The 13,081-nt window shown below is 46.8% G+C and overlaps 1 protein-coding gene across 1 annotated transcript in view; it reads right to left on the reverse strand.

Moving 5' to 3' along the window:
* The window catches only part of ATP2B2 (ATPase plasma membrane Ca2+ transporting 2), a 233,732-nt gene extending 220,856 nt beyond the window's left edge, over positions 1-12,876 (reverse strand). Inside the window, 1 exon segment of the mRNA XM_054516040.1 lies at positions 12,659-12,876. The gene's annotated coding sequence lies outside the window, so the exon portion shown is untranslated.
* Between the last annotated feature and the right edge of the window lie 205 nt (positions 12,877-13,081).

Raw genomic sequence — 13,081 nt, forward strand, 5'->3', positions numbered from 1 at the left:
CTGTTAAGCATTTGCAGGCCCTGAAGTCATTGGACAGGTCAGTTCTGCAAACTGCATGTAGTGATTGAATGAACATGCAGAAAGAACTGCATTTAAGCCATTTCTGGAAAATGGCTTTTGATTGTGGTTTGTAGACTGAACACAGGGTGGACTGAAATTATATTTCAGCTTTGAAACATCCAATGAAACATTTAACCAGAATTCTTCAACCTTATCACCTTTTTTTTTTTTTTTAAAGGCTCTTTTTGCCTAATAAGATGATTGATAAAGCACATTTCCCATCTCACAGTGGCATATTTGGGGGGATTGAAATTCTCCCAGTTCTAAGAATTAGTTCTGCAGTAAACCAGCCCTTCCATCAGGAATTCCAACTGGAATTTGCTCACAGTCCAGACCAGCTGGGCAACTCTTGAAGCACCACAGTTTCTGCATCAATTATCCCTGGGGAAATCTATAGATTTCTAATAATCTATGGCTTCCTTTTGAACGATGCAAAAGGGATTTATGGAGAGGATTTTTCAGGCACGCCATCAGTCAGAGAGCTTTAGAGACAAATACTGGGTTCTGCAGAAGCATTTTTACACTACTTGGACACTCACAAACGCAATCACTCCCTCCTGCCAGCTCCCAGATTATTATGCAATATACCCAAGCTTTTACATTTATTCAGTATACACAACTGTGGTTCAATTTGGCACATTTTTGGTTTTTAAATATGAATAAGAATGCTTCAAAGAATAAAAACGGAGTTGGGAAATATTTATACAAGAAGCTGAGTATGGATTAAAATTGCTTGGCTTCAAAAGTAAAATTAGATGATGTTTAATTTAGTTTATTTATGAAGTTGTATTTGTTCAATTTAAATACGTAATCTCCTCTGAGAGAGTTCAGCTTTGCAAAATGATAATCTGTTCCTATATTTCTATTAGTTGTGATTTATTCTGATTCATTCCTTTGTTCAAAAATGCTAATGAAAGCAGATGATGCCGAAGAAGATCCACAAGCAACAACCAATATATCCATCAGTCTGAAAAACAGGGAGAGGCTGCTCCACACACTCAGGCAAGAAATCCCAGACAAAAGATTTCCAGGGAGACACTGGCTGTGGAGAAACCCAAGCTCAGGCTCAACCAGCACCACCTAAATTCTCAAAACTCATCTCAAAATGTCCTGCAAAGGCACACAGCAAATTCCCTCCCTCCTCTGGGCAGACATGGAAGAGAGATGAATGCTAAAAATCAGTTTTGCTGGGCTGTGATGGGGAGGCCCCAGGGAAGAAAAGCTGCCCAAAGCTCTGGGGACTCGGGGACTGCGTGTATTGGACAGATGGACAGCAGCTCTGCCACTCTGGAAGTCTTCTGAGAAGGCACCAAAGAGATTTTCCCATGGGACGTCAGGTTTGGAGTGGTTTTTCACAGAAAGGTGATGAAGTTCTGGCATGGCTGCCCGGGGAGGTGGTGGAGTCCCCATGCCTGGGTGTGTTTAACAAAGCCTGGATGTGGCACTGGTGCCAGGGTTTGATTGAGGTGTTGGGGCTGGGCTGGACTCCATGATCTTGAAGGTCTCCTCCAGCCTGGTCATTCTGTGATTCTGTGAATTCTGTGACTTTGCCTGTCCCCAGCTGTTGGTGTCTTCACTGCACACCTTGGGTGAGAGCCTGGCAGTGCTGGGGTGTCTGCACAGGCCACAAACCCTTCTTCCATCACTGGCTCCTACAGCTGCACCCAGAAACTCCCACAGAAACACCCCTGGGGCTTGCCAGGGTCAAGACCTGTTTGCAGACAAAAGAATTTGCCACTGATAACAGAGATCCTAGGAAATGCCTTAATTACAATGAGATTCTTTCCATCCTCCATGTGGATTAAAAACCCTCCAAACCACTATCTCTGCTCTACATACTTTTTCCTTACAAGGCTATTTCTTATGGGCACACATGGAATATCCCACTTTTCCCATGCCCTTCCCCATGGAAGCTGATGGATCTTCAGTTTAAGCCATGTAACAATATGGTTTGAAGGGATAATAAATAATAACAACAGGTTTGAGGGGATTCCCTATTTCTAAACTTTTATTTGGTTTCTCCCAGGTGAAAAAGAGTAGGATCTCCTCCTTCTTCCTTCCAGAACTAAAAGCAGCTTCATGGAGCCCTTATGGCCATCTCCACAGATGTTTGGTGTTCTGTGATTTAATGGGGCATGTGGTTCATTCCTTGGTCTGTTCAGTCCTCTGCAGGAATGAACTCCACAGCTCCCAAGAAAAAATTTTATCTCAAGTAATCACAAGCATTCCTGTATTTGTTTTCTTACTGCTGTGGTGGAACTTGGGGGCTGTAAAAAAGCAGTCATGGGAGAGAAAGTCAAATCCATAGAAAATTTTGAATTCAGTGAGGCCTGGAGCTTTGAGGCTGTGTGTTCACTACAGAACAAACACAAAAGCCAGACCAAGATGGAAATGTGCTGCTGCTCCTGAGGGTAACTCCTGAATAGAAATCTCTGGCAGCTGGGAGGAAAGTTTCTGGAGAACCAGCTGTGAGGTCAAACAAGAATTACTGAGGAAGGGAGTGGATCTGGTGTGTGGGAGGCAGTACAAAATTGGTATTGTTTTCAAGTGAACCACTGCAAGATTAACTTTGAATGGAATTAAACTCCACAGCAAACCAAAGAGCAAGAAGGATTTGAGAGCCACTGCTCTCTGCTCGGGTGCTTTGAGAGATGCATATGTGCACACACACAGACATACATACACACACAGACACTGATTTTCTTCTCCATGGGCAAGGGTTTATCCCTTCCCCAGGACTCTTCCCAAGCTTCCCTGTGACATGTGCCCTCCTCGAGGGGCCCTTTGCCCTGTGCAGGGTCAGTGGGAGCCCTTCCAGCCCTGCCAGCCCACTCTGATTTGCTGGCCCTGCCACAGCCCCGGGTCGTGCTCTGCCTGGAGGCAGCAGGGTCAGTTCTCTGATGGGATAAATCCAGCACAGAGGCTTTCCAGAGGATCCCAGAGCCTAATCCTCTCTGATTCCCAATGCCCACAACAGCACTGAGCTCACAGGACTGTCTCCCACTATAAAGTGCCTTCTTTAAAAGGAATATGCTTGGATGTTTCTACTTAATTTAATATTTGTTCTTTCACAGAATTCTAATTCAGGTTTAATTTAAATATTGCAATTATTCTTCTCTCAGGGTTTGGCAATTAAGGCTCAGAAAGCACTGCTGCTTACCTGATTGATCCTAAAAACTTTAACATGTCCTGTATCTGCAGCTTTCATCTGCTCCACATAAGGTAAAGGAGGGGAACAAGATTTCCTTAGAAGGAAGCTGGACCCAATTAAGAAATTGTATGTTAGTTTTCTCTAACAAAAAAAAAAAAAAACACCCCAAAAATACTTTCCTAGCAATATTTTTCAAGATCCCCTCCTAATCCTAAAGCAGATATGTAAATGAGACTTGTATGTTAAAACCTCATGCTCAATTTTAAGTCTTAAAAAGATTCAAGAAAAAAAAAAACACTTCAGATGTCATGTCTTGATGTCTTCCATTTTCCCTTTCATTCCTTTCCATCCTCAGTTCTGGTACCAGAATTGTGTTTTCAGATTAAAACTTCCAAGTGTATTTCTAAACTAGAAAAAGGAGGACAAGGGCAGGGATGAGGACACTTAATTTATTATCTTTTCACAGTAGAGTTACAGGGAACCTTAATGATATACCAAGCTATAAACCCTGTAGCTGGTACTGTATTAATCATCTGTCTACATGAGAACTCAGATAAATATATAATCCTATTTCTGCATTGCAGATTTTATATGTGCCTTCCTCAGATTGCTGCTTCTTTTTTTTCATTATTTTGAAAACATTGCTGGAGGGGAGGATCCATCCCAAGGTAGGGAATGGCATCCTAACTGTACTTGCTTCAGTTGAACAGCCATATTAAGATTTATAAGAAGATAACCAAAGCAATAGGCAGCAATTCAAGCTTTGCAGCAGAGAGTCCCCCTTTTTTTTTTTTTTAACAGTCTGAGCACAGTTTGTCTCTCTCAACACATTCTCCCTTCTCCAAGGTCAAGTCTGCTGCCAGCCACAGGCAGCAGCTGGCCCACCCAGGCTTCCCCCAGCTTGGGGACAAGCCAGGTCCCACCTGCATATCCAAACCAGTTCATTTCAGACAGGTTCCTATCCATGTCATCTCTTGTTGTGTCATATATTCCTGAAAAAAAATCATATTCCCCTTTTCTGTCTTCCCAAGAAGAAGACAGAAAAGGGGAATATGATTTATTTCCATGCTTGGGCTTGACTTCAGCCCAAGCATGGAAATAAACCCAACCCCTCCACATTCTGTAATATTTAGGCATCACACGGGACAGACAGAGATACCCAGTCCTATTTTAGATGAACCCAAACAAGATTTAAAACCAAATAAACCAAAGATTCTGCAAACAGTGGTGCAAACTCACCAACACAGTGCCCTGGGGGTAACAGCTCCCCACAAACACTCAGGATAAAGCATCACCTCCAAACCCCTATGCCCTGAAGGGGAGCTCTTGGTGCTGCAGTTGAAATATCAGGGCAGTCCTTTCACATCCTTTTGGATCCCCTCAGCCTTTCCCCTCCATGGCAGGAGCTCTGTCCTGCCTGCTGCAGAGGGATGCAGTGTGGGCATGAGGGAGGCACCAAAAGCTCAGTAAGAGCCATGGAAATTACCTGCAGAGCCAAAAGTTTGTCCCCAAGAAAGCTGGGAGCTGTCCTGCATTGGGATTTGGGCATCTCATCCCTCCTGTAATCTTCCTGCTCCCACAGTTTGTTTTCCTGGCATTTTCAGCCATCTTATTCAGCACTGCTGATTTAGCACTACCATTTTATCCTGCAGTTCTCTGCATAACAATCACCACGACAGCATCACAGAGACAACCAGTCCTACCATCATGCAAATGTCCTCCATGGGTACTGCAACAATTTGCATTGCATCTCAGGAGCTGTCTGCAATTCTTCTTGGAATTTCCCAGGTTAGCTCAACTACTCATAAATAGGTATTGCTTCAAGCACTGGGGGAAGGAGGATGACAATCTCATTGTGAAAAAGACCATGAAATCATCATTTCATTGTATTTGCATTTCGCTGGTCCCCTAATATCAAACATCATTTGGAGGTATTTTTAGAGCAACGTGCAAAATGTTCATTACAATGCAAGCAGAGGAAAGGGACATGGGAAGCCTGCAGTGCAAATTGAGCAGCTGTCCTCAGCCAGGACAACAGCTTCTTCTCCAGCTGACTTCCAGAGGACACAGATCAATGCTGCCTCCTGACAGTTGGGATTGCACTTTTCCCAAGGAGACTGGAAGGGTTTATTGGGAACGCTGATCCCTTCCAATGACCTGTGTGACACGAGGTGTGCCACTGTGAAAGACAAGTCAGATCGGTGGCAGAGCATTTTATTGTGCTCCATCAGCACCCAGGGGGGGCCAAGGTTAGTGAGATGCTGAGCACAACCATTGCAATGAATTCATCCAACCCCAAGACAAACAGTGCACATGCCAAAGAGCCACCACCCCTCTAGGAAGTGTCCCCCTTCCCTCAAGGCCCACTGGGGCACAGCAGGCTGCTGAACAAAGAGTGAGGATGGAGGAGCTGGGCTTGGAAGGCTGAGGCAGCCAGGGGAATGGGGATGGAGATCCCCCCATGTCAGAGCCCAGGACATCCCTCTGGCTGTCCTGGAGGGCTCGAGGCTGCCAGGAGGCTCAGAGACCTTGGCACAGAGTCAAAACCACCTGTGCCTTTGATTTTAACCCATGGAAACAATTACCAACTTTGTGTGAAGATTTACAAGCCATGAGAGTTTAAGTAGAATGACAGTTTGTCACAAGATAGAAAAGCAGAATTTTGGGTTATTAGAATGGGGGTTCAGAAGCCAAGATGGAAGGACTGAAGCAGCCACCTGATACTGACACTTTGTAGACATCGTATGATTATTCCTCTACACTTCTATCTACTGAGGAGGACCTTACTCTTCTAGTATATTAATTACAATCGACTTCCAATCCTTAGAATCTGGTTTAAACCCAGAGAAGAGTAATAAACATAATCCTATTCATACTGGCCCTATCACTGACCCTAAGCATCCTCTTAACTGCACAAGGCACTGGGCATGCCTTGTCTTCTTTCTTTCTTCTTCTTATCCTTCATCTTCTGGGTGATGGTGGCATTTTTGGATTGGTTTAGAGTAGAAACTCACTGTCTAACACAGGTGACAGGTATTGGGAAATTATTGTAAATAATGTACACATAGTTTTTAGTATAATAAAAACCAACCAACACCACCTCTGGGGCGGTCAGTGTGCCACAGACTGACCCGCTGGACAGACCTCAGCAGGTCAGAAAAAGAATGGAATGGATAACTGAGAATAAACAACCTTGAAATCCACAGTCAGAGAATCCTGTCTCCTCCTTCAATCCCAGGGCTGGGAAAAAGAGACTTTCGAACACCTTGGGGTCATCTCGACCACAGAGACTCTGAGACCCCCACTCCAGCCACGGGTGACAGATGGCAGCAGAGCAGAGTGCAGCAGACCCCAGGATGTGTGTGAGGCTGTGAAGGTGTCCCAGACTGTTCCACTCTCCTGCAGGAGCCTGCTCCTTGCTGGTTCCAGCCCCACTGTGCTGGCTTCAGGTTTTGAGGATACCTGGACTAAAAACAGTGGGGCATGGAATTAGTGCAGAGGGATGAGACAGCACCACCAAAGGGACTGAGCATGGCAGGGGTTCTGAGGTTTGGAAAACTGAGGCCTCTTGAGCTCCAGAAGGAAGATGAGGCTGAGCAAAGAAGTGATCTCTGAGAAAACAAGGGTATCCAGGATTAAAAAAAAGTGAAGATAGGACAGAAGACCAAGGGGAGTTTGGAAAGACAAGTAAGGGGAGATCCTGGAATTCTGAGATGCATGGAGACAAAAGCCTGGGACAGCCTGGGAGATCAAGCAGGGTAAAAGCCCAAAACTTGTTGGATCTTGGATAAACTCCATCACCCAATCCCAGCATTGGCTGTCATTCCCTGCCTCACGTGGGACAGCTGGTGGGAATTGTCATATGAAACTTTAGCTGGGGGACCAGAAGGAGGGATCCCAAATCCCAAACCCTGTTTAAAATGCTGAGTCTGATCCTAAACTGTGGTCCAAAGTCTGCACAGATTTCTGCTGTGGAACACAATCCAAACCAAAGCACAGAAGATAACTTATCAGACTAAGACAGCTCTTGTCTAAGTAAAAATCTCCTCAGATGGAGTGTGTGTATGAGGAGTGTCATTTTCTCCAAATGCCCAGCTAATTTCCAGAGGTCAGGAGCTGGAAGGTCAGTGAACTGGACAGGCCAGGACTACAGAAATAGCTCTTTGCCCAACATCCCACAGATAAGCATCTTCCCTATCCTGTTTCCTCATTCTGTGCGACAGATTTTTCAGCAAGACCCAAATCAGATTGGACTAAATCTCATTTTATTTTTAATTCATTTCATATGGTTTTATTTTTAACTCACTTTAATTGAAATGCAGTGAATGAAATTATCAATTGAAATTACTTCATCAGCTGTGAGTCTTCATTCTTTAATATATAAAATAAGCTCTTAGTAAATCTGAATCACTGATTTTCCTGTTTCATCCTCAAACCCTGGGATGCTGATGCAATGCATTGGGCATTCAATATTGCAAATTCCACGCTCTCAACCATAAACGTATTCAGGATATTGACCAATTTTTTGGCATTTTTTAATAACACAGCACTTCAATTCTGGGCTAAATCTTGAAATTGCAGTTCCAGCTCTAATCTTCTCCTTCCAAGGGATTTCTTTTGATGCAATAGCCAAGTGCTTTATTAATGGCCTGGATGGAGGAACAGAGCACCCTGTACAAGGGCACAGAGTGGGCAAATAGGGAGGTGTGGCTGTGCCACCAGATGGATGAGCTGCCTCTCAGAGGGAGCCACGGGCCAAGAGGAATCCCAGGATGGCCAGCAAAGGGAAAGGCAAGCCTGTGCCCCTGAGGCAGGACAGGCTGGGGGCCAGCTGGCTGGGAAGCAGCTCTGCAGAAAAGCCTTGGGGCTCCTGTTGGACCCGAGGCTGAGCAGGAGCCAGCAGAGTGTCCTCACAGCACAGGGCTGCCTCCCTTCCCACCACTACTCCCAGCTGGGATGGGGAAGCAAAGGGGACCTGGACTTCATGGAGAGAGCCTTCCAAAGGCCTGCAGAGGGGAGGAAAGCACTGGAGCACCTGACACACACAGGAAGGAGGCTCAGAAAACTGGGACTGCTCAGTCTGGGGAGCAGAAGGCTCAGGGGGAACCTTATCAATGAACAGCTGATGGGAGAAAGTGAGGAAGATGAAGCCAGACTCTTCTCAATGGTCTCAAAAAGGCCAGGAGAGCAAAGGTAGAACATTCCATTTAAAGGTCAAACGCTGTGATGGTGGCCAAACAGTGGCACAGGTGGCCCAGAGAGGTTGGGAAGTCTCCATCCTTGGGGATCCTGAAACCCTGACTGGACATTGCCCTGCTATAGGTGACTCCACCTGGGGCAGGAGGGGTTGGGCTGGACCATCTCCAGAGGTACTTGCCAACCTCAACTCTTCTGTGCCTCTGAAATCAGCTTCCTGCAGCCATTTCACCTTCAGCGGGTGGGCAAAGGAGACAAGAGGTAAAAAATGCACAAACTCTTCCATGGAAATCCTGGTTTTACTGCTGGGCCTCTTCTAACTTTTCCCATTAACTGTTTCTAGGATTCTCTGGGAGCCTGGTGCACAGCCCTCAGATGCTTTAACTGTGCCATGAATATTTTAAAAACGAGGGAAAGCAAGTTACCAGCAGCATGAACTTGTTCATACACTGCGTGGTAGAAGGGAAGTATTTTGTAACTTGGTTACCATTTCCCAACTCTGCCAGCTCTGGTACCTAAGCAGGAATTCCACATCCTTTCTGAGGCTCCATGTTTCACCCATCTGCAGCGTTTCTGTCCTGCCTTTCACAGAGCTTGACGGCCTCCTAAATTTATTAAAATATGCCTCGTTCCCAACCCTTCTCTTATACATTGGTTCTTCAACTGCAAATCTCCAGGTTTAACACAAAAGCCAAGGTTATTTATCAAAAATACAACAGTAAAACCATGCTTTTTAACCTAAAACTTGAACCAAAAAGCCTAGAACTCTTAAAATTGTACTGTATGGTTACATTTCCTACAAAAGGGCACTGAACTTTCCAATAAAGATCACAATAAAATGCCACTGACCCTTGTCTTATGGGTGAAATTCAAGCCTATACATTTATATAACCTCCACAACGCCCTTTATTTATCTCTATGGCACACCAAAAACCATCCAGCATGCAGAGCACAACCTACCTAGAGAGAAAGACTCTCTTCTCTTATGCAACTGCTCCACTAAGGCTCTGTTACCTCGGAGCACCGGGGAGGGCTGGATCCCGGCGAGCATCCGAGCATCCCTGCTGGTCCAGGGCGGCGGGGCCGAGCCTGCCCGGCTGCCAGCCCGGACTGCAGGGGCTCGGGAGCGATCCCGGCACACACGGGGGGACGGATGCTGCTCTGCTGAGCGATCCCGGCACACACAGAGGGATGGAGCTCTGCTGAGCGATCCGGCACACACAGAGGGATGGATGCTGCTCTGCTGAGCGATCCCGGCACACACACACAGGGATGGATGCTGCTCTGCTGAGCGATCCCAGCACACACACACAGAGGGATGGAGCTCTGCTGAGCAATCCCGGCACACACAGAGGGATGGATGCTGCTCTGCTGAGCGATCCCAGCACACACGGAGGGATGGATGCTGCTCTGCTGAGCGATCCCGGCACACACACACAGAGGGATGGAGCTCTGCTGAGCAATCCCGGCACACACAGAGGGATGGATGCTGCTCTGCTGAGCGATCCCAGCACACACAGAGGGATGGATGCTGCTCTGCTGAGCGATCCCAGCACACACGAAGGGAGGGATGGATGCTGCTCAGCCGGAGCGATCCCGGCACACACACAGAGGGATGGATGCTGCTCTGCTGAGCGATCCCGGCACACACGGAGGGATGGATGCTGCTCTGCTGAGCGATCCCGGCACACACACACAGAGGGATGGAGCTCTGCTGAGCAATCCCGGCACACACGGAGGGATGGATGCTGCTCTGCTGAGCGATCCCGGCACACACGGAGGGATGGAGCTCTGCTGAGTGATCCCGGCACACACACACAGGGATGGATGCTGCTCTGCTGAGCGATCCGGCACACGCAGAGGGATGGATGCTGCTCTGCTGAGCGATCCCAGCACACACACACAGAGGGATGGATGCTGCTCTGCTGAGCGATCCCGGCACACACAGAGGGATGGATGCTGCTCTGCTGAGCGATCCCGGCACACACACACAGAGGGATGGATGCTGCTCTGCTGAGCGATCCCGGCACACACACACACGGAGGGATGGATGCTGCTCTGCTGAGCGATCCCGGCACACACACACAGGGATGGATGCTGCTCTGCTGAGCGATCCCGGCACACACAGAGGGATGGATGCTGCTCTGCTGAGCGATCCCGGCACACACAGAGGGATGGATGCTGCTCTGCTGAGCGATCCCGGCACACACGAAGGGAGGGATGGAGCTCTGCTGAGCGATCCCGGCACACACAGAGGGATGGATGCTGCTCTGCTGAGCGACCCCGGCACACACACACAGGGATGCTGCTCTGCTGAGCGACCCCGGCACACACGGAGGGGGAGATGCTGCTCCCTCAGAGGCTCCGTTCAGAGCAGAGTCATCACTCCCTGCCTGCCTCAGCACGACCAGGAGCCCACGGAGGGGCTGGCTGGAGATTTAGTATCATATTTTAATAGCTACATTAAACAAAAACACCTCTCCAATCCTTAGCTGTTGGGGTTTTTTAACCCTTTTTTCAACTGGCAAAATTAACTTAATTTCGCCAGTTGAAAAAGGGGTTAAAATTAAGTAATTTCAAATTAATCAGAAATGTGTGGTTTTAATCATGGTGGGGGGAGAGGCTGACATTTGATCAGATCATGTATAATCTGACCGGAATTAATCAGAGCAGTACTTGCTAAATTTCACATCCTTCATTGTGTCTCCTTGAAAACACAATAAAAAAAACCTGGCAAAAAGGCAGCTTATTCTCCACAAGGTTTCCCAGTCAGGTTAATCAAATGAACCACTTTGGTCCCTTCAGAAGATGATTTTAGGTGCAAGCTGTAAAAGTGTTTCCATTTCCTAAGGGAGGTGGGGTCCATTTGGAGAACCCCCACTGCTGGAGTCCTGCTGCAGTGCAATGGGCTCTCACTGAGTGGGAGAGGGAGTTACAAGGTCAAGACTTCTCCATTTATTCCAAAATGGAACACGGAATTACTACCTACACAACTGGCATTTGACAGTGTGAACTCCAGGATGAAAATGGAAAAAAAAAAAAAAAAATTAAAAGCAAGAACACTTTTAACATTTTCATACATTAGCAGGATGTAAGCTCGCGGTTGCTGTATTCAGACAGGAAGATATATAAATATATATTGAGTAGGATTCAAAAAATGTTGCATCCCTAATCCAACAGCACTGGGAAAGATAAGCTGAACATTTTAAATGCTGGGGGAAGACGAAAGGGGAAAAGAAAATCTTTCCAAGCTGTTTCCTGGATACATGGTATGAAATTTAAAAGGAAAAAAGCACTCACAAAAGTGACTTCACAGCAGCTCTTAGAAGAACAGTATGATACCTAGTTCATCATTACCATGTCTTCTGCAACCTGGAATCCTGCTGGGAAGCATGAAACTCTTCCAAGCTGTTCCAGTATACATGCATGCAACCTTTTTATATATGCAGAAAGCATGAGGGATATCACGCCGGTTTGGTTTGCAGCAGAGAAGAAAATTGACCTTTTCCATGAAAATGAATGTATATTTAGCATTGATGCGGGCCAAAATCAATTCTCTATAGAAATGAAGACAGACACACAAAAAGGATGAAAAGGGGACCATACAGAGAAAAATAAATAAATAAAAGGGAAAAACCTTCATGCTGCATTGCTCTACACAACTTATCTACGAGCCTTATTTTATTGCCTTATTCACAAACTTGCTCATTTTACCAGCACTACAGGGAAAATGTGAACCACCTCTTCACAGGTAGCAATTTGGATTAAAATGAGAGGAGCATGAACAAAGTAGAAGCTGTCTGTGATCAAAGACCTGCTGGATACCTGAGTCAAACAGTTATTCCAGAGCAAGGTACAAGAGCCAGTCATGCATATGGATGACCTCTCACAAATTAAATGCTAATCAGGAATGCATCTCAGCAGTAAGAGAAAAACATGTGGACTACGAAGTCGATCTGTAATCCCTTCTCTAAGCAAATACTAACAAAGCCCCCACCCCCCCGTTACCAATTTCATACCACAAACATCCAACATCAGCCTCACATGCCAGCAATAAAAGCGCAATTTTCCCACGTTGGACGTGCCAGCTCTCCTCCAGCCATCCCAACTTGTGTCACATCCCTGCAATCCTTCCCCAGCCCCACCACAGAAAGCAATCAGGGGGTCAAAGCCCAGAAACCCTGAGGAGCAGGGATGTAAAAGGTTTCTCCTGAATCGGAGCCGTTCCCTTGGAGCCCCTCCAGCACTCACCTTGCAGAAGGAGCAGGAGCAGCGGGCTAAGCATCCGCTGGTGGCTGCCTGGGAGCCCCGGGACTGCCCACAGCCATGGCCCCGGCAGCCCTGGGGACGCTCAGGGAAGTGCCCCGGCTGGGATAGGACGAGCCTGAAGTCGGGACTGGGGAGGCTGGGGCAGAGCCCGGCTGCTGGCGGAGCGCAGGAGCTGCCAGCGCCGCAGGCGCGGATCAAACGCACAGAATCTCCCTTTACATAATCGGAAATGACTCCCGGAATCTCAGGGCTTCTCTTAAAGCGTTGGGTGCCTCACAAGCAGCCAAAAAAAGCTTTTTCCATGCAGCGTTCAGTGGGTTTAAAGCTGATTCTTCTTTTGGTTAAGTAGATAGATAAATAAATAAATAAATAAATAAATAAATAATGGAAGTCTATCTGTCAGAA

Source organism: Molothrus ater, chromosome 11, assembly GCF_012460135.2.
Source record: "Molothrus ater isolate BHLD 08-10-18 breed brown headed cowbird chromosome 11, BPBGC_Mater_1.1, whole genome shotgun sequence".
NCBI classification, from domain to species: Eukaryota; Metazoa; Chordata; class Aves; order Passeriformes; family Icteridae; genus Molothrus; species Molothrus ater.